Genomic DNA, 23,300 nt, shown 5'->3' with positions numbered 1-23,300 from the left:
GAACGGACCTGAGACCAATTGGAATCAAAGTGTACGTCAATACAGTCCGAGATAACTGATACAAATATTATACTTGTACTTATTAGAAAATTACAATAAAAGCCTTCAGTAAAAAAGTTTGGTTTTCTACTCGTAGTAGGTATGCTTACGCGAAAAAAATATGCATGTAACTCCTCTGGAGTTGCGGGCGTACATAGGCTACGGAGACTGCTTACCATCAGGCGGACCGTATGCTTGTTGCCACAGTATAAAAAAAAGCAAGAAGTTTGTGAAAGATAGAAATCTATATATCGTTAACCATGTGATATAGTATATTATACTTGTCACAGATCTTATGACCTGAGGAAGTAGTTATAACTTTTAAATTAAACACAGATAGCTTCTGTGTTTAAGTATAAAAAAGCAAGAAGTTTGTGAAAGATAGAAATCTATATATCGTTAACCATGTGATATAGTATATTATACTTGTCACAGATCTTATGACCTGAGGAAGTAGTTATAACTTTTAAATTAAACACAGATAGCTTCTGTGTTTAAGTATAAAAAAGCAAGAAGTTTGTGAAAGATAGAAATCTATATATCATTAACCATGTGATATAGTATATTATACTTGTCACAGATCTTATGACCTGAGGAAGTAGTTATAACTTTTAAATTAAACACAGATAGCTTCTGTGTTTAAGTATAAAAAAGCAAGAAGTTTGTGAAAGATAGAAATCTATATATCATTAACCATGTGATATAGTATATTATACTTGTGACAGATCTTATGACCTGAGGAAGTAGTTATAACTTTTAAATTAAACACAGATAGCTTCTGTGTTTAAGTATAAAAAAGCAAGAAGTTTGTGAAAGATAGAAATCTATATATCATTAACCATGTGATATAGTATATTATACTTGTGACAGATCTTATGACCCGAGGAAGTAGTTATAACTTTTAAATTAAACACAGATAGCTTCTGTGTTTAAGTATAAAAAAGCAAGAAGTTTGTGAAAGATAGAAATCTATATATCATTAACCATGTGATATAGTATATTATACTTGTCACAGATCTTATGACCTGAGGAAGTAGTTATAACTTTTAAATTAAACACAGATAGCTTCTGTGTTTAAGTATAAAAAAGCAAGAAGTTTGTGAAAGATAGAAATCTATATATCATTAACCATGTGATATAGTATATTATACTTGTGACAGATCTTATGACCTGAGGAAGTAGTTATAACTTTTAAATTAAACACAGATAGCTTCTGTGTTTAAGTATAAAAAAGCAAGAAGTTTGTGAAAGATAGAAATCTATATATCATTAACCATGTGATATAGTATATTATACTTGTGACAGATCTTATGACCCGAGGAAGTAGTTATAACTTTTAAATTAAACACAGATAGCTTCTGTGTTTAAGTATAAAAAAGCAAGAAGTTTGTGAAAGATAGAAATCTATATATCATTAACCATGTGATATAGTATATTATACTTGTGACAGATCTTATGACCCGAGGAAGTAGTTATAACTTTTAAATTAAACACAGATAGCTTCTGTGTTTAAGTATAAAAAAGCAAGAAGTTTGTGAAAGATAGAAATCTATATATCATTAACCATGTGATATAGTATATTATACTTGTGACAGATCTTATGACCTGAGGAAGTAGAACTTTTAAATTAAACACAGAAGCTAACAACGTTAAAAACCACTTTTGCTCAAAACGCTAAATAGTTTTCATCATTTAGTATATATTTCTTAAAAGCGTTTTTCATAACTGTTTGTTTCATCAACGAGGGAGGCATATTAAATTTTTGCGTATTTAATTTTTTGGCAATCCAAAGCACCCTTTGGTACCTCTAATAATATTGCTGAAGAGAAAACTCTGGGATAAAATTTGCATTTCCGCGTCACTTTATTGATAGCAGTTTGTGCCATCCTTGGACTATCTGCTTCGCCTAAATCGAATGAACACAAAATTAGCATTTTATCCGATGTTATTAGTAGTCCCTTAAATGTGTCCCCCTACCTGTGCCCCCCTCCTGTCCAGAGTGAGTTCTCGGAATCGCTGATTGAATCGCGCCGATTATGACGTTAATCTGTTCAATGCAAATTGGACGAGCTAGTCATTTACATCCCTTTACCAGAATTCGGCTATAAAATATTCAAATAGGCAGATATCGAGGGGTATTTATTGTTTCGTTGAGCTGTCATCTGAGCCTTAGATTAACGTTACTATCCTGCCTATTTAGTCAAACGATTATAACGGGTGCTATTCTGTTTTATAGCGAATGTTCGCCGTAGATAGCCTCATTAAGTGTCACGTAACTGCAAAGGTAAATAAAATAAAATAAATAAATGGGTTTATAAAATTCAAAATTATATTGGAAATAATATTTTTTCCATTAACTTTTCTGTGTCGTGTGGCAGACTTATTACCGGGCTTACCATTTTATTTTTGTACTTCTAGTTTTTAACTTTTATGTCCTTTTGTGTTCTTGATTTAAAAGTTGGTTTACTTATACCAATACCAATTTCAATAAGAGGGGTAATGAGATAATTTGAGGCGGCTTATTTATCGGCTACACTGGGGGCTAGTAGTCGGCAAATATTGAACCCTTATGCCCAATAATTTTCATGCTTAATATTTTCATAGATATGTATATTATAAACCTTAATTTGTTGTTTTAATGTAAAGTAAATCCAGCTTAATTAGCCTGGGTAGGTAGGGCTAGATAGGTAGGTACTTAGACCTGAGAGAACAGTTTATGAGAAATATTTTGCGTTGCCTTGGCATTAAGAAATAAACCGCCGCCGGCAAGAGCGCCGATGAGTTGAGTTTTCCTTCAAATGTAAGCGATTATTCATTCTATCAGCACGATTTGAAGTAACAAATCGCTGATGTCTGAAGTGGGTACACAAGTTAATGAGCGGATATTTGAGAACGTCTGAAAAGATTAAATGCTCGACGTTTTTCAACGGACAGGTATTAGGTTGCTCTTAGTCTATGAAGTAGATGCAATGATCTTAAGTAAGTGCCCGTTAGATGCCATCGATCTTCCAATTCTTATTGAAAATGGAATCGAGACTGTGCTGACTCGCGATAGAACTAGATAATCCCTTTCGTGAACAAGGAAGCTTCTTGGAAAAGGGCTACTTTTATAGACTTTTGAAATATTAAAGCCTCTTTTCGCTATCAAAACGATATAACGTAAGTCTTTTGTTATTGGATCTTTAAGAAATACTATTACAATATTAATAAAAAACTGTTTAAAATTTGATATTATGTACAAGGCTTATATTACAAATACCTTTTTAAAAAACATACATACTAATTTTATAAACTCAAATCTAACATTATTCAGGCGACAAAATAGCGTGGCTCCGTTGAATTTTGAGTTGGATTCAACAGTTTAGCCCCGGCACCTCCGAAAAACGACACACTTCATATATTTAAGTTTTTTACACTTTAGATGGAGTGTGACTATAAAGCTTTTGTTTGAAATTCTGCTCGTCAAACCCCTAGGCTATATATTATTCTAAAATTATACTACCATGCCCTGCATTTCATGCACGATCAGCGATAAAAGGTTGTACCAAAAATGAAATTTTTGCCAAAAAAATTGTTTCCATGTATTTAACAACCTCGGTCGTTGGCCTGACTCTCTACTCGTAATTTCCACCAATGGATAGCTTACCAGGCAAGCGATAATAGCCTATTATTATTTTAATTCAATATGTAGATGAAACATAATTATATAAGAACGCATTACTATTTGTCATTAATTCATTATAAAAAGTACACACACGCATGCATCGAAATGACCCACGTTGTCCACGTTGACCCACGTGCAATACGTGCATGTATGCAAACAAAATGACCCACATTATACTCCAATTTCATTGATTTTATTGTAGATATTTATGTAAGTATATCATACAAAGTATATGTTTAAGTTTATGATTTCATTATATTATATTAATAAGTATTTAATTTGTAAATAGTAAGTAGTGATATCTAATTCTCAAGTACAAAGCCTGCACCTAACAAAAGTATCTTTTTGACCCAGTGGTTGACTGGTAGAGAATGCCTAAGGCATTAAGTCCACCATTTGTACTTAATATTTTATGTGCAATAAAGTATACATAAATAAATAAGGAATCATTGATGCTATTATAAGCTATGTATCTACTACTAGTTGCCCCAATAATGTCTGTTATGATCTTAATATATTTGGAAAAATATTTTAACTACTTAGGTACTTGAAAATAAATAGGTAAGTATGTAATACCTAATACATATTTGCGATCATCTTCTGTTTATTTTCCAGTACTATAATAGTGGACGCAATCATCCTCTATTCGTTGTTGGTTTACTCGAAATTGACACCAAACTTAATGCAAAACATGTGATTTTAACTGAGATTGTATGAGAGCACAAACCACCTCAACTACTAGACGGAGTACTACACACTAAGGACAATCGAGGTCAGCACACATAAGCACTCCCGTATCTACATATTGACTATGGGAGCGCGACCACTTATTTCAGTTGCGCCTACAATTACGACAAGTATTCACGTACTAATCAATCAATCATTGATTATACAAAATATTAACAAAAAAAGCTTTAGATGTGTACGTGCGCTACTATAGCATACAATGGTGTAGCAACTCGGTTGTGCTGATCGAATCTTAGCATTTTGCAAGTAAATTTGCAACAATATGTCATGACCACGTGCTCTTTGTAAACGCTTAATAATGTGATGGCTATTTAGACTGTGCATGTGACAAACCCCCCGCCTTTTCACTCCCAACACACCAAATATCAAGGGGGCTTCCCTAACTAAAACGACAATATGCAATTCATTTACACGAAAATGATGAGCATAACATGATTTTTCTGACTGAAATTTTGTGGGGCATCATTTTTTTATTACTATTTGATGTGCTCTCCTTAAATCAAGCTGTGAGACAAAACGATAACAACCAACTCTGCAAACGGAAATTCCATCATCATTATTTACCACAAATCGCTCTATTTCACATGACAACCTACCATGATACCTACAGACGCCACTATGAGAGGTTTCGTTGCTCTATAAAATTGTTTACTTTTTTCCGGGGCTCTCTCTCGTCTAAAAGCTATAAGGTAGGTACTTCAAAATTAACTGACGATATAAACTAATGGAATTAAAGACTTAATGCAAACGTACTCTTTCAATATCATTTGAAGATTTAGAATTTCAAACTTTCTGTACGTTTGGAGTGATGCAGTGCAGGGAGTTAGGCTAAGTGAGTAAAAGAGTAAAAGTCTAAAGTCAATGTTTGCAGTCGTGATTTCTCCCCTCGACCGTCGGTGACGGGCATTCGCCTCGCCCTCGACGTTGCGCAAAAATGTGCATTCCAGTTTTCTGCTTTAAAGAAAATGTAAGTAGCGTCCTTAATGCACTTTATTGGCCGTATTAATTTGTTGTTGTTTGCGCGCATATCGCTCGCAAAGTTAAATGCTGTTAAATGTTTATCGATGCTCCTGGCTCTTCTGAAGTATACTAACACTCAATTATAGAGATTCACGGTAAGGTTATAATATTTATGCACATTTTAGAAAAACATATTAGCTTATAAGAACACAAATAACAGATAAGTAGGCCAACAACCAGTTGTGCATGTCGACAATAACCAGATGTACAAGTAACTGGATCACATATTGTTTTCCGACATTAGTTGATGTCTTCTTCTTCATTTTGATATGATTTAATAAATTCGGAATGTTTATGTGAACGCTTTTATTTATTTATTGAAATATTCACGTTTTTTACACAATTGATCATACCTTTTATCTTTATCACGTCGGAGAGAATTTTCAAGCTTATATTAATTTTTAAACCAAACAAAACCTGCTCCGTATTTGATTCCTTTACAGAATTATTTGAAAATCTCATGTGCAATTGCATTGCGGGGCTCTAAAGAGTGATGAGGAATAAAGCATGTCATTTGCCGGCCGCCCGAGGAAAATCGTCAGAGCAAATGTTGACATCCGACTTCACTCGCATTGAGCCGCTGTAAGGCGGGCTTGTTAAGTGACAACTACATTTTTAATAACCCAGAATAAAGGTGGTTATGTAGGATTAAGTTGGATTAACCTATTAACTTTTCTAAAAAACGCAAAACACTCATTCAAGCGGTAAATTTCCTTACTGTAATTATTTGGTAGTGATTTGTTTTGATCCAGTCGCTTAAAATGGCGTAAGTGTTAAAGGACTTAAGGTGTTCAGTGGTTATTGACATACCTGTTGCAAGGCAATATTGTTAGCGCGATGGACGCACTGATTTCAGTCTTCTAGGCGTTCCCTAGTCCCCGAGCCATTGAAAAAACGGGTTGTGAATTGTGGCGCGACCCAAAGGATATCTAAAGCGAATAGGCTGTGGCAATTCAGCAGGACAACAAGAATGATGTGGTAGGCAGTAAGATGGTCTCCGGTTCCTACTACCCTGGCACATGTACATATAGTAATTTTATTAAAAAAACAAATAGACAAAAACATGATCAGTAATCACAACCAGGACTTTTACACAAGTTTCTTAATAATCGAATTTAAACTGTCGTGAGTCAAACCCACATTAAGCTAATGTTAATATGACTTAAAATATTTACCCATTGCGCATTTATTCGAACGTGACTAAAGCAATCATTCTTAAGGTACTCTTTTTCTTTACCCTTTAGATCTTACGTACGCAACTTGCATTTAAAGATTCTAGTTAAAATGTTCATTTAATATACAGTAGTAATTATCAGTTGCGTAATCAGTGACAGTATCGGGTCAGTGTAACGTGACCCATCCCATATGCATTATTTTGATCAAACCTGTTTTATAATTGCTGTGATTTTCACAACGATCAATTTGCATAGTAATTAGGACGCTATCCTGAAATTGCGGTGATTTTCATAAAGCAAACGTATACCAGTTTAATTTTATTGTGAAAAGGGTGATAGGATTTTTATCAAAATAATGTTCCTTACCCCTTTTTTCACAATTTACGGGAACGCATTGGTCTCTGGATAGTCGTACAAAGGCAGCGAGGATTGCTATATATTGTTGAAATGCCTTCGAAGTGCCTACAAGATTACTGACACAAATAATGGACAAAGGAAGCAAAATGTACTCGTACCTACTTAATAAACCATCCAGGCAGTACCCGTAAAATTTATATATTACAATAAACATAAAAGAGATACCATACGTTTCAATCAATAACAACATTTTACAGTTCTAAAAAGTAAAGTCTACAACTCACATACATTACCAGTAGAAAACGAGGTTTGCGGTGTAAAGTACCTACCCGGGTGGATTAGTGTAAAATATACGGTCATGGCAAAGCATACACTGCACCCTGCAAAATGTTCATCTCTGCTCTCCCATTACCAATTCATGCTTCAGAACGCTCGAGTCCACTGCATTTTACCTATCAACCTCCACCGCTTTTAACACGCGCTGGTTATTCTAAAAAGTATCCGAATATTGTAAGAACGTAGTGCTTTTACTGATCTTACTTATCTGGCATAACAGAATTTCATTAATTTTTTAAAAGTTAATAGATTTCTTGTGATCGATAAAATTTGTCTTGATGTTCAGAGATCAGTCGGTTAGTGTATTACTTCAGTTTTTCAGTTTTCTTACGGAGAAGTCATGAAGACCCAGTGCCTATGGGACGCCCACTATCTACATCAGAAATGCATCGCGTCTATAATTCTAGAATACTATAATAATTTTGTCTAACTCCGGAAAAGTTCTGTGTGACTTTCTATGAGTTTGCCTTCACAATGTTATGTACGACTACACAGTATAATGGCATAAAATAAGAAGACAATTGAAAATATATTTCGTTGCACAGTGTAATTCAACAAGTAGGTAACCAACACGCGATTCTCAAATAAAGCTAGGAAGATATCAACAACAAACGTCTACTCCAGCATGCGATAAAAGACCCGCGTGTGCTATTAGGAATGGAAATAACAAATGTGTGTCCAATTTTTTCTGCACCTTATGAGTAGGTAGTCCTACATGTAGGTCAGAGTGAAATAAGTACAGATATTTTCTTTAGGGCCTACCGGCGGGCAGTATATTGTTTTAGTATATGTTTTGAATCAGACCTAGCTAAGTTTGCAGCGATTTTGATAGCACAGACTTTGAAAGTGTTAAGTAAATGTCATATAGCATAGAAGTTTGACGTATAAAATAACACTTGCCCTGTATGTGCTATCAAAATTGCTGCCAACTTAGCTTGGTCTGACTCTAATCACAGAGGTAATTTAACTTTCTAGTTCGATAATCGGGTTCACTATGGATATATTATTTATATATAAATTAATTTATGGATATATATAACTAACAGATTTAAGTCTGATTGTACCAACAAAATTTAGTTTATTTAAAAAAATATGTGTTTGAAAAATTGTTTTCCAGGTATAGAAAAATATTATACACCCTTTTTTATTAAATTATATGCATATAATACACCCTATATTCCTTTTTATTATGCCTCGCCGTTGACACACAACAAAGGAATAACATGCAAGCAACGACAAGATGTTCTAAAAATACTTTAGCAATCTACCTGTTCACCTGGGCTGGCCATTCCAACCTCGCCATAAAGAAGAGTAGACGGGAAGCACCGGGAAGGGTTTATCGTTCCTGAGGGAGCGCCCGCTCGCCCGACACTATATCATTGCCACCTCTATCTATGTGCACTACACACTACACGCTACACAAAGTTTGTGGAAAACTTAAATGAATTACGAAAAAGATACAGGTTGCGGTGTCAAAATATTTAGAACCTGTAATCATGCCATTTGGAAAATGAGATTATACTATAATACGTCAATATTACTATTTGTCAAATTAGAAAACTGCAAGGCTTTAAATACCTATACTAATAGTGAACAAGACGCTGGCCTTGACTTAACATAAAAACACAATACAAAAGTAAGATTTTTATTAATAGAATAATTTTAATAATTATGAATAGATCGGTATGAATATAGCCTAAATTTTTGGGTGCTATAGTAAAATATGATTCGGGAATTTATTGTCAATAAGCGTGTGTTAAGCCAGAATACACGATCTGGTTGATGGCTCATATAAAATTTGTAGTGAAGTTTTTATATTCAAGTACATTTGTTTCAGTAAATCCACAAATATCCAAAACCATAACTGTTCTGACATTTTATAATTGAAGTCAAAGAAAGTTCAAAGTCACAAATTCTTGTATGGATGATTTTAGAATGATGAAAATCAGTTAAAATACATATGTTCTCTGAAAATTATAAAATAACCTTTTGCAGATTACATTAAAATTGACCACAAAAAAACTGTTTGAGTCGAGCCATATAGATGCAATTCCACACACTAAGTTTTTTACCTAAAAACCGAATACGCATTTAAAATACACTGGTAATGTGAATAGGACAAATCCTAACGTAATCAATAAAAAAGCGTACTAAACATGGCGATTCAATATTTACTGAAGTTCAAACAATTACGGTTAAAATATCAATCAACAGTTAAAAATGAAAGATTACTAATCTTGTGTGTATTCATACCTTTATAGTGGTATCGACGCTTTGTGGTTTGCATTGCGAATGCCAATAACAACCCAAATAATACGAGTATGAAAGTGTTACTGTTATTTACATAATTTAATGACACACAATAGCGCTAATTAAATACCGCTCTTTATGAATAATATAGTATAAATTGGATCAGTAATAAATAATATGCCGAATTTAATAAAATTATATTATTAAGATTAACTATCAGACACAAAAAACATTGTCATGAATTAATTTTATAATCAAATACATATAATAGTGGTAGTAGTAACACACTAATTGCAAAAAAAAAAAAAAAAAACAATAAATGTGTACGAAGGCAAGCTTTCAAGGATTTCTTGTAGCCAACCTTAAGCAACTAAATATTATTACAAACTTGAAACCATAAATCTAGATATTTTTGCACACTACTATTCCTTACCTTGGTAATGACATATTGTTCACTTCTATTTTCAGTACATTTATCAAAAACGTGAACTGATTAAAAACGTCCCTAGAGTATAACAAAAAAAAAAGTCAAGAAGTTCACGCCTTAATTGGAAATATATCTAATCTGGTCTCTTGCATAAAATGCATTTAATAAGGGCTTGTCTTCACGTAAGGCTCCTGAGAAAAGTATTAAAAATATTATAACATTATTTTTATGATTATAAATTCAGTTTTATGCGGATTGGGAAATCGGGCTTTAAAAATTTTCTCTTAACGATATATTTATATTCATCTCTCCTGCACTTATACCACAAAATAACAAACGTTCTGTACATTATAGGAAACATTCATTTAGTTTAGGCAGATGACTTTCCCTAGTAACTGCAATAGAAAAAAAAAACACGAACGTACATCAAAAATACAACTTGAAAATTTGTAACAGTTTTTGCACAAAGGCTAAAAATACGAAAATTACTTATAAAAAAACTCAATCGAACACATCCCTTACTTTTTTTATTGTAATAACTTACTAAAAATAGAATGTAATAATATGATATCCACGATCTAGGGCACGCACAGCCATCTCACTTATGCTTACGCTCAGTGAGGGAGGAAGAGAAGAACCTGTACCCACGGAGCCTTAAGACAAAACTTTTTAGGTATCTAAGTTCGAATAAGCATCCAGGCCACCTGTAGTTGTGCCGTTTTATAAGGCTACCGCACACATCTACGCCGTAGCACGTAGCAAACAAGTCAGGCGCACAGAGAAAAAAAAATCTTAGGCCAATAATAAGTACTTATGGCCCGATTAGAACTTTGAGATACGTCAAATATTTTGTATAGTATCTTTAGGCATTTTTTGACGTATCTTAAAGCTCGATTAGGGTCTTTTTGAAATTCCTTTGTAGCGGCATCTACAATTAACGGTTGCTGGAGGCTTATTATTTTGATACTACTTTGAATTCATGTCATCAAGCATCTCACGCGCACGAATAAGTGCGAGCGAGATGCCTTATGAGACGGGAAGATTATGATAATCAATCATCGTTAGCGGCTTAAGTTGCAATCCGCAACTTGGCGCAGCAATGCAAAACAATGTCGTATCAAAATAAAATAGCAACCATATCAAATTGTAAAATTGAATAGGCCTTCTGACATTAATGCTAATGTGTGTAATACTCCCAACTAGACACTGTAAATTTTTTTCTTTTCATTTCTTAACGTATACAATTTATATTTGACTATTTTGCCTACAACGAGTTTGATCGGACTAGGTTACCCTTGGTAACCCGAGGTGACAAGTTAACCGCCCCAAGCCTTGTTCGTGGTTTCTAGTACTTCCACTTAGCGGAACTAATTTAAAGTCAAACGCGTCGGTGCCGTGCTATTTTGTTAAACTTAGATGTCAATAATAAAGTATTATATAGCAGCTTCCAATTCGTATGCCTTAAATAAATCATAATTCAATAAATTTTTAAGTTAAGACTTGATTACGATTTTAAATTCAGATAAATTTCCTTTACAAATTGAATCCAGATTGCATGCCCTAGAAAATTGCAGCTTTATGTAAAAAGTGTAGTTTTGCATATTTTTGGGCATAAATTGACCACAATCAATATCAACTTCGATGTATTTACAACTTGTTAGAAACCAGCATATAAATATGCTTGGTTATTTTCATTTCACCCGTGGCTTCTGTTGTACAGATTTTTAACAGTTGTACCTATACATAATAGTTTTTTTTTATTATGTTGATATTTCGTTAATATGGAAAATATTATTACACAATTTATTTCGTTACGTTTAGTTACGTATTACGTTTGAGATTTTTGATTTATTGATTCCAGTTAGGAGCTGACAAGTTGTATACAAACTTTTTAAAGGCTTACTTATTTAGTTACTTTGAGGAGTACCAACAGCTACACAAATATTATACAGACTTAGGTAGCAATATAAAGCCAATTACTACAGGTACTATAACAAACAAAAAATCGGCTATTATTAATTATTTTCGAATAGTTCTACTAGCGGTCGGTAAAATGAGTATATGTAATCTGACTACCAGGTTAGCATATAGTACCAAAGTAACGTTTCGCGGGACAAGTTACCTCTCCTTATCAAAATAGAGAAACAAATTGCATTCACTGCCGGACCAAAAAGGGCCTTGTAATCGAAAATTCGTTTTAAATAAACAATGCCACAACACATACAAAGCAGGTACACAATGGCATACAAAGCAGGTACTCGGATACATGTGTATCCACGCCTTAGTTACTGGAGAGCGCGCCGCAAGCCCGAGACTTTACTGCGCCCCTGGGATCGAGGAAACACCTGAACTAAGCACATTGATTCTATGCACCGAGCTCATTGTACGGAAACGGTATGGGGCGCGAGTATTACTGCTCCGAAATAATTATCGTCACCACATAGTGAATTCATATGAGTACAAACAAAGGTTAATAAACTCGCGCGCCGTGTATGGGCACAAGATAAAATGAAAAATGTACATATAGCTTACATCATAAGTAAGGATTATTGAAATTTATAAAGTTAGCTTTATCGATTCAAGAAATAAGAAAGCGGGACATTTATTCTGAAAACCGGACTTACTTTGGTAAAGAAAAACAAAGGCCAAAGCATAAAAAACTCTTTATATAAATAATTGAAATCGCTTAAGCATCATTCCTCTGTCTGACAGATAATTCGTACATAGTTTACTTATTTGGAAGATTCTCACGAAACGTCCCTTAAATAATGTCATATTAATAAAAAATAGTTTGCATTGACAGTATTAAAAAGAAACAGATATTACAGATACAGTAATCTTCTCAATTTATCTCAATTTGAGTCATTCCAAATGTACTTTCTAAATTGCCCCTGGTAACAAACGCTACAACATATTTATACGTATAAACACTACACGGTTTCAAATAAGTATGTGGAAGGTGGTTACTTGCAAAGGATCGGGGCGCTACCCGAGGGTGAAGCTGAGAAAACTTTTGGGACCTTATTTATTGTTATTGCCTCATTAAGGTACCTACTTAAAAGCGATAACTACAAATTGCAAATAAATAAACTTCCTCTTCGGGGTAAATCTCGCGCCTCGTCTTTATTTTTAATGCAGGGGGAAATAAACATAGCGTTAACTGTCTGTATTTTTTACGATACCAACTTTGATTAATCTAGTCATTAAGATAATAAAACTTTTAAAATAGTATATTATTTAAGTTTGCAAGAACTTTACATTAATTTAGATATATCCTTGTCCAGTCAGCAGAACTTCGGCAAAATACCGACGTTTGATTTCGCTAAAACATCCGCAACATTCAGAGCAAACTGCGCGTAAACTCAAAGCTGGAACGCAGATATTTTGGACTTATTGAGCGCAAATTTTGAAGACCGCAACCCTTTGAATAGTCAATGTCGCGTACCCTTATCTCGCCACCGAAAGGCGACACCACATTACCGGTATTATGCCACTATTCCACGTTCACTCTGCCTTTCCCAATATACATTCTCACGTTCGGCATTAGAGTCGTAAATCGCGTGCATACTGTTTCTAGTACGGATATTTTCAAAGTGCAATTTATATTGTATTGGAATTTAAGCGGCACGTTTATCCGGCTTACGAAATATTTTGTGTCGGAGTCGCGGCTTGACTCGTCGCCTGCCCCTGCAAAAATATAACATGTTACTAATAGTCGGTATCTGCAAAGCTCATATTATATTCGTATTGTAAAACTAGAATAGAAACATGCTCGCGTCATCATGCTCATTAATATATACTTTGAGGTAAACCTTGATGACAAAGAATATGGGATGAAGACAGTCTATAGAATAATAAAACACAACTTTTCTCGCCTTTGTGGGACCTTAATTATTTGTCAACATTATTGACTGAGTGTCAGCGAAGGTCTCCGTATCAGCTTGGGCAAAAATCCTCTATCCTCTAATTTTGCAAGTTCGGTAGTTAGACAGAATTTTTCTGCCGTTTTGTTTTTTTGGAATATATTAAATAAGGGCGGAAATTTGTATTAAGGATTTAAGCGCTATTGGCACTTACGACTATTGTGAGTGCGCTTTGTGAGTGTCAACGAAGTATTTTTTATTTTTACATTTTTATCTGCAGCTCACACAGTCACTATAGGTAATCGAAGGCGCAGCTGATAAAAACACGGCTTTGCGTGAACAAATAAATTCCTCTGGCAGGATTGTTCCTTGGGACCCAAGGATGGATTTAAGAAGTGGAGCCACCAAGATTTTTGATGTAAAGCTAAAGAGGGGGCGGGGGGTCTCAACTTTCTCTTGATATCTATATCATTTAAGCTGCTAGGCCAAGTTTGGTATCGTTTTAACCAATTTAGTTAAAAAGTATAAAGATATTTTGAATCCCGGGGAAGAACATAGGATAGTTTTTATCCCATTTTTTTCCTTAAAAGTTTAGATTTAGTTGAAAATAATACCAAACTTAGAACCTAAATTTAAACAATTATTAACATCAGACGTCGCCGACGCTGAACCACCCACCTGCATAAAAATCTGGGTGGCTTCACCTCTTAAATACATCTTAGGAACACAAAGATGAATTCTGCCGAAGGATTTTTTATTCAGAGAACGCTGTATTTCGACCCTGCTATTGGCTTGTGCACCTAATTTAATTATTTGAAAATATTATATTACCCGTCATTGTTTTCTTATCAAACGCATGTAAACGTTCGTACGTTTCCTGAAAATTCGATAATACTCATGCTATTCTTTACAAACGTGTCAGAGGTGTGAAAAGAGCAAGTCTAATCGCACGGCGCGGCCGGTATCGAATGATTTGTAATAAGGGGCGCGAGGTGATATCGCAACGTATGCCGAGCCGCCTATTTAGCACACCCGTGGGACGCCCGCTCCTGTATCATTGCCGGTACGTCGCGGAGCGGCTATAATTATGTACAATATCCACATGACTGTCAGATGTACATAGCGGGGATGTTTGCCGTTGCAAACATTTACATGACTGTCATTGTTTTGCTATGTAAAGCCGTGGGTACGATCTGAACAATGATAACCGCTTGTTTACTATATTGCTACAAGCAGATCTGGATAAAGCAAATTTGTTCGTGTCTTACATATTCCGAGTCAAGTTACTAAACAAAAGCTTCTAGTAAAGTCAACCATCAAATGTTGACCCGCGCTCGTGCCTCCGTGTGAACCGAGTGGGTTAGCTGATGCGGATCAGATGATGCGGGCGGGCCCTGTATTTATTTACATGTAATTAGGTCGGTGTCAGTGATCGACGGCGGCGGCGGACGTCCGCGTGGAGGCAAACAATCCATTACAACGCTGTCAAACCGGTGTGGCTAACGCGCCCGCCAGCCCATGCATATAGAACTCCAATATGGTCGAGTAAACACAGGAATTCAGACCAGTTTGGTATACCTCTACTGTCAATATTGACCACTACTCGTTTTTGACATAACTCCCCCAGATCGCAACTGTGCGCTATGTTTATGCAATACAGGTGTGCTATGTTTACGGCCATATACTGATTCAATGCATGTAAAGCAGTAACATTACCTTTTATTTGATAGAAAAGAACAAAGCAGATCGAAGAACAGGTAATCCATTCAATGCATCACTATGCAACTCGCACTCTTATCTTACCACGTATAGCCCCGCCAATCCGTTACCAATATTTAGGTAAAATACAAATCTTTTTCTGAATAAGTAAGTATGTACCCTATTCCGATAGCTTTGAGTCGACATTGCAGATGTTTGCTCTAAAGTTTACAACGTTTTTACAGTGGATAATCCACATGATATTGGAAGACTCGCCGATGCATTGCTCTGGGCTGCACGAAATTTTCTATAAGGATAAAAGCAAACAAGATAGCCATCGGACCAATATGTTACGAGGCTGAGACCATAGATGTAAGCGCTCACTTACTCGTGCACCCATTACGTTGCTAAGCGTCGTCGAAATTTGCTGATGGGAAATTATTTTTTAATTTCAAGCATACCGCCTGATAAAACTGACACATAACCTCCGGTTTTCATGGTAAATATTTGTACGATTTTGTTTTTATGGGCACATAATTTGGGTTGAATGTAGCGAGGTTTATTGTAGGCGTAACTGCGTAACTTTTTTGGCGTGTAATAGGCGGAGCGGCGACAATAAGGCGGTCGGCAGAGAACGTTAAAATGTTTCCGTTTTTGGCGTACTCTCAAGTTAGTTAATGCTTCCAAAACAACGCTGTGAACACTGGGGTACCTATTGTGGCATGAAGTTTGGAAGCGACTTGCATGCGCCACTGCCACTGCAAGCTGCTAATAATATTATTCTAAACTTGTTGCGATCCGCATAACTTAACGGGCGAATTGTGAAAAGGTCAGGTCTTGCCAGCATGTCGCCAAACTGCATTATGTTTCTCACATCACACTAGTCAATTTTTATAAATATATAAACATATGCCCAAATGAAATATTGTTGAACTATGAACATTCATATAACTTTTTGGCAATTAATTGAGTATCATTTATGTGCCTAGCAAAATTAAGTGTCATATTTTCTTTTAACATGTAACTTAGATCGATAAGCAATTATGAACTAAATAAAGATAAAAATAATAATAATATGAATATCTACTTCGTAGATCACTATGTCTATCTCTTATTTCAAGATCATTAAATACTTGAAAATGTGGTTAGTTAGTACTTTTATGATGTCAGAGGTAAATAAATGAGTAGTGTTTATTGTGGTAGCGGCCGTGCGCGGTGTGCCCGGGAAACAAATTGTTTTAATCTAAGCCGCGACGCGACAGTTGCCCGTTTTGTCTTCAAATTCTGCAAGCAATTAAATCGCTTGGGTTTATATTACGAGGATACTTAATATAAACTGGAATCTCGCGATTCCAATTAAAGCAAAAATATTATAAATGTCCGTGTTTATAATATTTTTTGCTTTCATTGGAATTTACATTTTTAATATTATTCGATACGTAATTAACTTATCAAAAGTAAGAGAACATAGAATTGGATTTAAAAACTGAACGATACGTACTCGAAGCCGAGGTATAAGACAGTTAGTTCACATTTTTACAAACCTTTGAGAAGCTGTATCTTATGAACTATTCGGCTTACTAAGAAACAATTATAGTCAATTCATTGCATTTCTTCTTCTTAAAAGTGTGCATTGTGACTTTTACCGTAACTCCAGATTTTGGTGGAAAAAAATACAACTGAAAAAAGTTCTAAAATTTAATCGATTTTCATGTACTTTTCAATGATCCCAAGGGCTTTTGAGGTCGAAAACTTGTATTTGTTAATACCATTTCATCACTACCAACATATAAAAAAACAGAACTGCCTCATTTGATGTCAGGTAAAATGTACCAATTCCATGGGCTATACGTATTTTCTTGTCTCTATTTTTTAATCGGTTAATACTTAATCGAATAGCATATTCCAAACGGGACAAGCCTAAAACGGAACGCTTTCTCAAAGCGCGCAACACCGAAGCTCGAGTGTTGCTATACTCTCTTCTCAACGATCTCAAATTCGAAACGCGCTGTATCTGCTCGCTCCGTCGAAAGCTTGAGCTTTTAAACCCAAAATCAAAACCTCTCAGTATTCAGCACAAATAGAAGTCGTCTACCGACGCCAGCCTATGAGATTTTTACATTTCATCATCGAAGGAATCACGACCAGGGGCCCCTGAGGAAGCTGCATACCACATCACAGGTGAGTCCCCACGGTCTATGCTAGTCAATTACCCAACAGAAATAAAAGTTAAAATTTAATAAAAACACCATGTTTTACGTATTTTAATATAGGTACTATCAAAACGATGAATTTACAAAAATTACGCAATTGTTACGCAAAGTAAATTCTTTTAACGATCTCTACTATAGTTGACAAATAGATTTATCCGCAATTCGGACCGTATCTTACAAAGTTTTTTTTTTACAAAAAAAGTTGTCGATTGAAATGTCAATTGATGTTCGTTATTTAATTATTTCCGTTTTATTTTATTGTGGTGATTAAACTTAATTGTTAGAATACCTTAAGAAAACATGAGTCAAATAGTGATGAAGACGGATTACATTTTTGCAGGTTGTTTTTTTACCTTCCAAATATGTTCTCACTGCTGTTGTGAAAAGTTTTGTGTTCTACATAACATCAAAATTATTTACATCTCGTGCGCTTTTCTCTCTGCTCGAGTCCCTTACTACGCTCAAGATTCAAAATTACTGAATCTTTCGCTTACGGGACTCAAAACAAGCACTCGAAAAAATATCAAACTTTTCTCTCTTGTTGTACAAATAAATATGGTTTATCTGTGACTTACTACCAACATTCACAATATAAATGTGACGAACGCACTGACTGGTAACTTTTTAATACATACATTTACAAAGGAACTTATGCATTTTCTGAAATTGGGAAACTTCCTGAAATTGCATTATGGTAGATTTTTCTAGGGTTTTATAGACTACTAAATGTATTCAAAATGTGTAACTTCTGTGTCTGAAGTACCTTAGATTATAGATGATCGTTGGACTATAAGTGATCAGTGGCAAAATTAAGAATCTTTGAAACTACAAGTTCAAACAAAATTAAATTAAGAATATATCTTTGTTTCATTCTGTCACTGGAAATTCAAACTAATAGCTATATCCATAACAACGTAAGAGGGGGGTTGAAAAATGCCCTGAATGGCTCCGAGAAAAGAGGGTATACTACACTTGGCGGGGGCACTATTTTTTATGATATCAATATCATTATATATCAACATTTGCTGCGATCCTAAAGTATGCCTATAAAAGTTTGTTCCGGCACACATTACTAGTATCTTGTACTATTTTACTGTATCACGCAGCACTAGCAGCAGTTGCGTATCGCTTAGTTTTTTCTCAAGTAGTAGAATAAAGCAGGTGAAGTACGAGCGTTGGAGACGATTAACGCTCGCTGCGACACATAACTCACACCGCGCGACACGACACCGCTATCGCTCCACTGCCGCTACCGTCCAACTGAAAGCGCCACTTTTAGCCACCGCCCACCTCCAATGACTGCCAGCCATTTTCCATTCCTGATTGTCGCATTGTTGTTTGTAATTCAAATTTAGAAATTTACATAGTTTATTGCAGTTTAAGAACACAATCAGTTAAAACGATGAACGCTAACGTGTGTGCCGTGAGTTATCGGTATTTTATGCGCATTTAAGATTCAGAACAAAATTCTACTCGTAAGTACTAGTTAATTTTTGACTCTACATTACTATATGCTACATTCTAAATATTGAATAGGTAGCATAAAGGGCCTTTTTCTTACATTATGATCATCATCTGCATCAGTTGGCCTCGGTTTTGCGCAGTTGGAAGTGGCCGCGCTGGACCGTGGAAAATGGAAATCCTTTCTGAGAGCCCTATGTCCTGAATGTATGACCTGAAAATCACTGACCTGGGGAGTAGTTCTTTTATTAGGAAAATGAAGGATAAGATCGTATCACTGGGTGAATAATACCTCGACGCACCTGACTTAACTTTCCAATGGCTAAGTAGACCCACTTTTAAATTAACATAACCGGCCAAGAGCATGTCGGGCCACGCTCAGTGTAGGGTTCCGGCGAAACTATAAGGGTTCCGTTTTATGCCATTTGGCTACGGAACCCTAAAAAAGGAGAAAAGTTGAAAATCATAGAGTATTCGTGTAGCAATATAACATAATATCTGATCGTGAATCACATTTCTGATCATTTTTTTTTTTTAATACCCAGTTTTTAAGTCATTTTCTCAATGAAAAAACATAACGTGTACCTCCAACGGGTATTTTAAATACGTCCACAAATAAAAATAAAATAAACGAGGCGTTAGGTTTTAATGGCAAGAAAACGTTTTTTTTGTACTTGTTTTGGGCGGTAATGTATCGCATACATATACCTAGGTATTAACCCACTTGTGACAATTCTAACGTCACCTCAGTAAGTGCGACGTTTTGAATACGAACAAAAACTAATAAATAAATATTATAGGGACATTCTTACACAAATTGACTAAGTCCCACGGTAAGCTCCAGAAGGCTTGTGTTGTGAGTACTCAGACAACGATATACATAATATAAAAATACTTAAATATATAGAAAACATCCATGACTCAGGAACAAATATCTGCCATACAAATAAATGCCCTCAAACAAAGCAGTGATACATTGCTTCCCTAATTATTTTATAAATACCCTTAAAATATGTAGGCGTATCAAAGATACACAATATATGATATGTATTGTGACTTGAATAAAATTGTGACTACACGAAATATAAGCAAAAAAGTTTTAGTTGCCTTATGATTTTGCACTGTTAAAGAGCTTTATTGCAGTATTTAGTTTTAATAAAAATTAACTCTAATTTTAATTCAATTACTAACCCCAATGGACTTGTATGTCTGAAATAACGATTTTTAATTATTTTATTTTATTTTTTTATTAATTGATTCTAATATTATATTGATCGTACTGTTGTGCAGTTCAGTTTAATCTATCATTATTAGAGCTTTAATTGAGAGATTTAATAATACAAATAGGGTACGATTACATTTTTAATGCGTCCATTAGGAGGGCGTGCAGTCTCTGCGCTGATTGTCGACTGAGATAGTGCACAACCAATGTATTATCTCGACTTTGACGCGGTTGAAACCACTTTATGTAATGCATTGTTTTTTGAGGTTAATAGAAGCAATCCAAATTTATTTTAACCGGCGGGTTTTATTTCCCTTATGATTCTTATGAATGAAATAAGTAATAATATATACATATATGAAATATTCTATTCAAATTCCCGGGACGTCAGAGATAAATTAAATGACGCTTAATTCTGCCGGCACTGTTACTCTATTTACTCTCCTCTCACCTGAATAGTTCCACGCGGAAGGCAAGCGGCAATTATTTCCCTCGGTGTAGGCACGAAAATTTTTCATTTTAATTAAAGCTCAGACCGGAGGATCGTCGGCTAATTAACCCATTAAAACACAGAGTTCTTTCATTTTGTCTTTTTCCCTGAGTGTTCACTTACTTGCGATTTTTCAATATGAAAACGAAAATATGTACGACGGAAACGAAAAAGGAATGCAAATAAACCAAGAGCTAGTGGTACATTATGCCTTTAGGCGGCCACTTGTAACGATTACGCTGAGCCAGGAAAATTTATTTTGCCAAGTCAGTTTTCCTCATCTTAAAAAATATATTTTTTGACTGAATTAAAATATACTTTCAATCGCAAAGATAATTAAGGAGGTTGCCAAACAGTATTGGTCTCATATATATTTAGGTATGTAGTAAGTAGAATATATCAATATAAATATTATTACTAATTGTCTTTTGTTATTACAACACAATGTGATTTCATCAGGAATAATGAAACTTATTAATAAACGAGTTATTCACAGCTCTTCTCATCAAAATTAAAACGTCGGCGCAACATCGTCAGTTAATTACCTCATTAATATTTTTTCTCTACTGGGCTTAGATATTTATGACTAAATATACAGATGAAATTTATTTAAAATAGTTGTATAATACATTTTCATAAGTCGTGAGATATTTTAGTGATCTTTAAATACTTAACATTCTCGTAACTTACTCTTGTTAATTTATAAGAAGATTTACTTTTCTACGGTACAGAAACAAGACATAATAAACAAAAATAGCTGTTCCACCTATTTGGTGAACGACAAAGCTTACTCCATGTCACACCCCTCCCCACTTCAAAGAGTTCACCCTTTTGTTTGACTGATTCTATCTCATACGTCAATGCACAAGAGTTATTGCAAAACAAAAGCTCTAATTACTCTAGACCGATATTACGAATGCTTCATTTGTTCTTTTCGCCTGTAAAAGTTATGAAAAAGGGTCCCGTAAGTCGAAACTTGTTGCCGACATGAAAGCGGGCTGCGAGGACAATGGGACATGTCAGCCGACGTAAGACCGCGCACAAAGCGAGGACCTACAAGTACAGTCAACAAGAGATGCGTTATGTTGTTTCTCTGGAGTATTGTTTTATAGGCCAAATTTACGCAAATATTATGTAGTAAGTTTTGAATTAATTTCTGTTTAAGTCCGCAAGCTAAACGTTTTATTAGTTTGAAAAACAGAACCAAATAATGAATGCTAGTGAAGAGATTGATTTAATGAAAAATAAATTCATAGTTGTCATTATACTCGTAATTTAACTAAATTGAGTTTAGGACGAAAATGAAAAATAAGCATTACTTAATTAAACTTTTACGATTTTTACGCATTATTAAGTCATAGAAACGGGACTTAATCGCGTATTAAATAAGTTTTTATTTACCTCCGACGGGGACAACGCCATCCTCGAAACGTGGGAGGTAAATTTAAAACTTAATACGCAATTAAGTCCCGTTTCTATGGGTTAATAATAAAAAAAATACTTGTTGTGATCTTCAAGTGCATTTGTAAAATTCGGAGATATACAAATACAAATATTTATTGATAACCCCAATGTACATGTCAAAAGGAATTATACATTGTATAACTATAACTAATGATTGTTACATACTATAAAATTAATCATTCAATAACGTTTTGGTTGAATGTCTCCTAGAATAATTAAATCTTAATAAACCAATAAATAAATTACAAACTTAATATCTAAAAGCACTCTCTGCCAGTCAAACATCCACAAAGAGGCACAGAATCCCGAATGAGTCGACAATTAAGCGCATTCAGCGTAGTCGACCGGCAAGTGGCGAGATTGGTTCCGATAAAGAGCTCCCCCATGTTTTTCTTTCATCACAGTTTGAATGGTGTTATTCGTGTTGACTATTAATAAAGTGATACTCATAATGACATAGTATGCCTAATGAAGTTCTTTGTTACAGGTAATTTCTCCGTGACAGTTTAACTTAAGAGAAAAAAATAAGGTAACTTGTATAATAATTGATTAAATAAATATATAAATATTTGGGGACAATCTTACTCAGATCGACCTAGCCCCAAACTAAGCAAAACTTGTACTATGGGTATATAGATAAATACATACTTATATACATAGAAAACACCCAAGACTCAGGAACCTCGTAACCTATTTTCCCAAAACTAGACAATACTCATATGATATACCTAAACCAATACAACTTATTATTTTGATAATAATATATGTCTCATTATATTAATATTAGGTTCTCATTTTGCCACTTTCATTATCTGAATCCTCTTCACATTTACGAAATATTGCATTTCATGATTAAAGACTTTTTCACATGAAA

General features: G+C 34.7%; 2 long non-coding RNA genes across 3 annotated transcripts in view; both read left to right on the top strand.

Annotated features, from left to right (window-relative positions):
* The window catches only part of LOC133533385 (uncharacterized), a 247,009-nt gene that overhangs the window by 65,696 nt on the left and 158,013 nt on the right, over positions 1–23,300 (top strand). The window lies entirely within an intron of this gene.
* Positions 1–23,300, top strand: part of LOC133533386 (uncharacterized) — a 59,379-nt gene that overhangs the window by 28,676 nt on the left and 7,403 nt on the right. The gene's annotated exons all lie outside the window — the stretch shown is intronic.

The sequence above is a fragment of the Cydia pomonella genome, unplaced genomic scaffold, assembly GCF_033807575.1.
Source record: "Cydia pomonella isolate Wapato2018A unplaced genomic scaffold, ilCydPomo1 PGA_scaffold_161, whole genome shotgun sequence".
In the NCBI taxonomy this organism is placed as follows: Eukaryota; Metazoa; Arthropoda; class Insecta; order Lepidoptera; family Tortricidae; genus Cydia; species Cydia pomonella.
The sequence above is the reverse complement of the archived record's forward strand: the minus strand, read 5'-3'. Positions and strand labels throughout refer to the sequence as shown.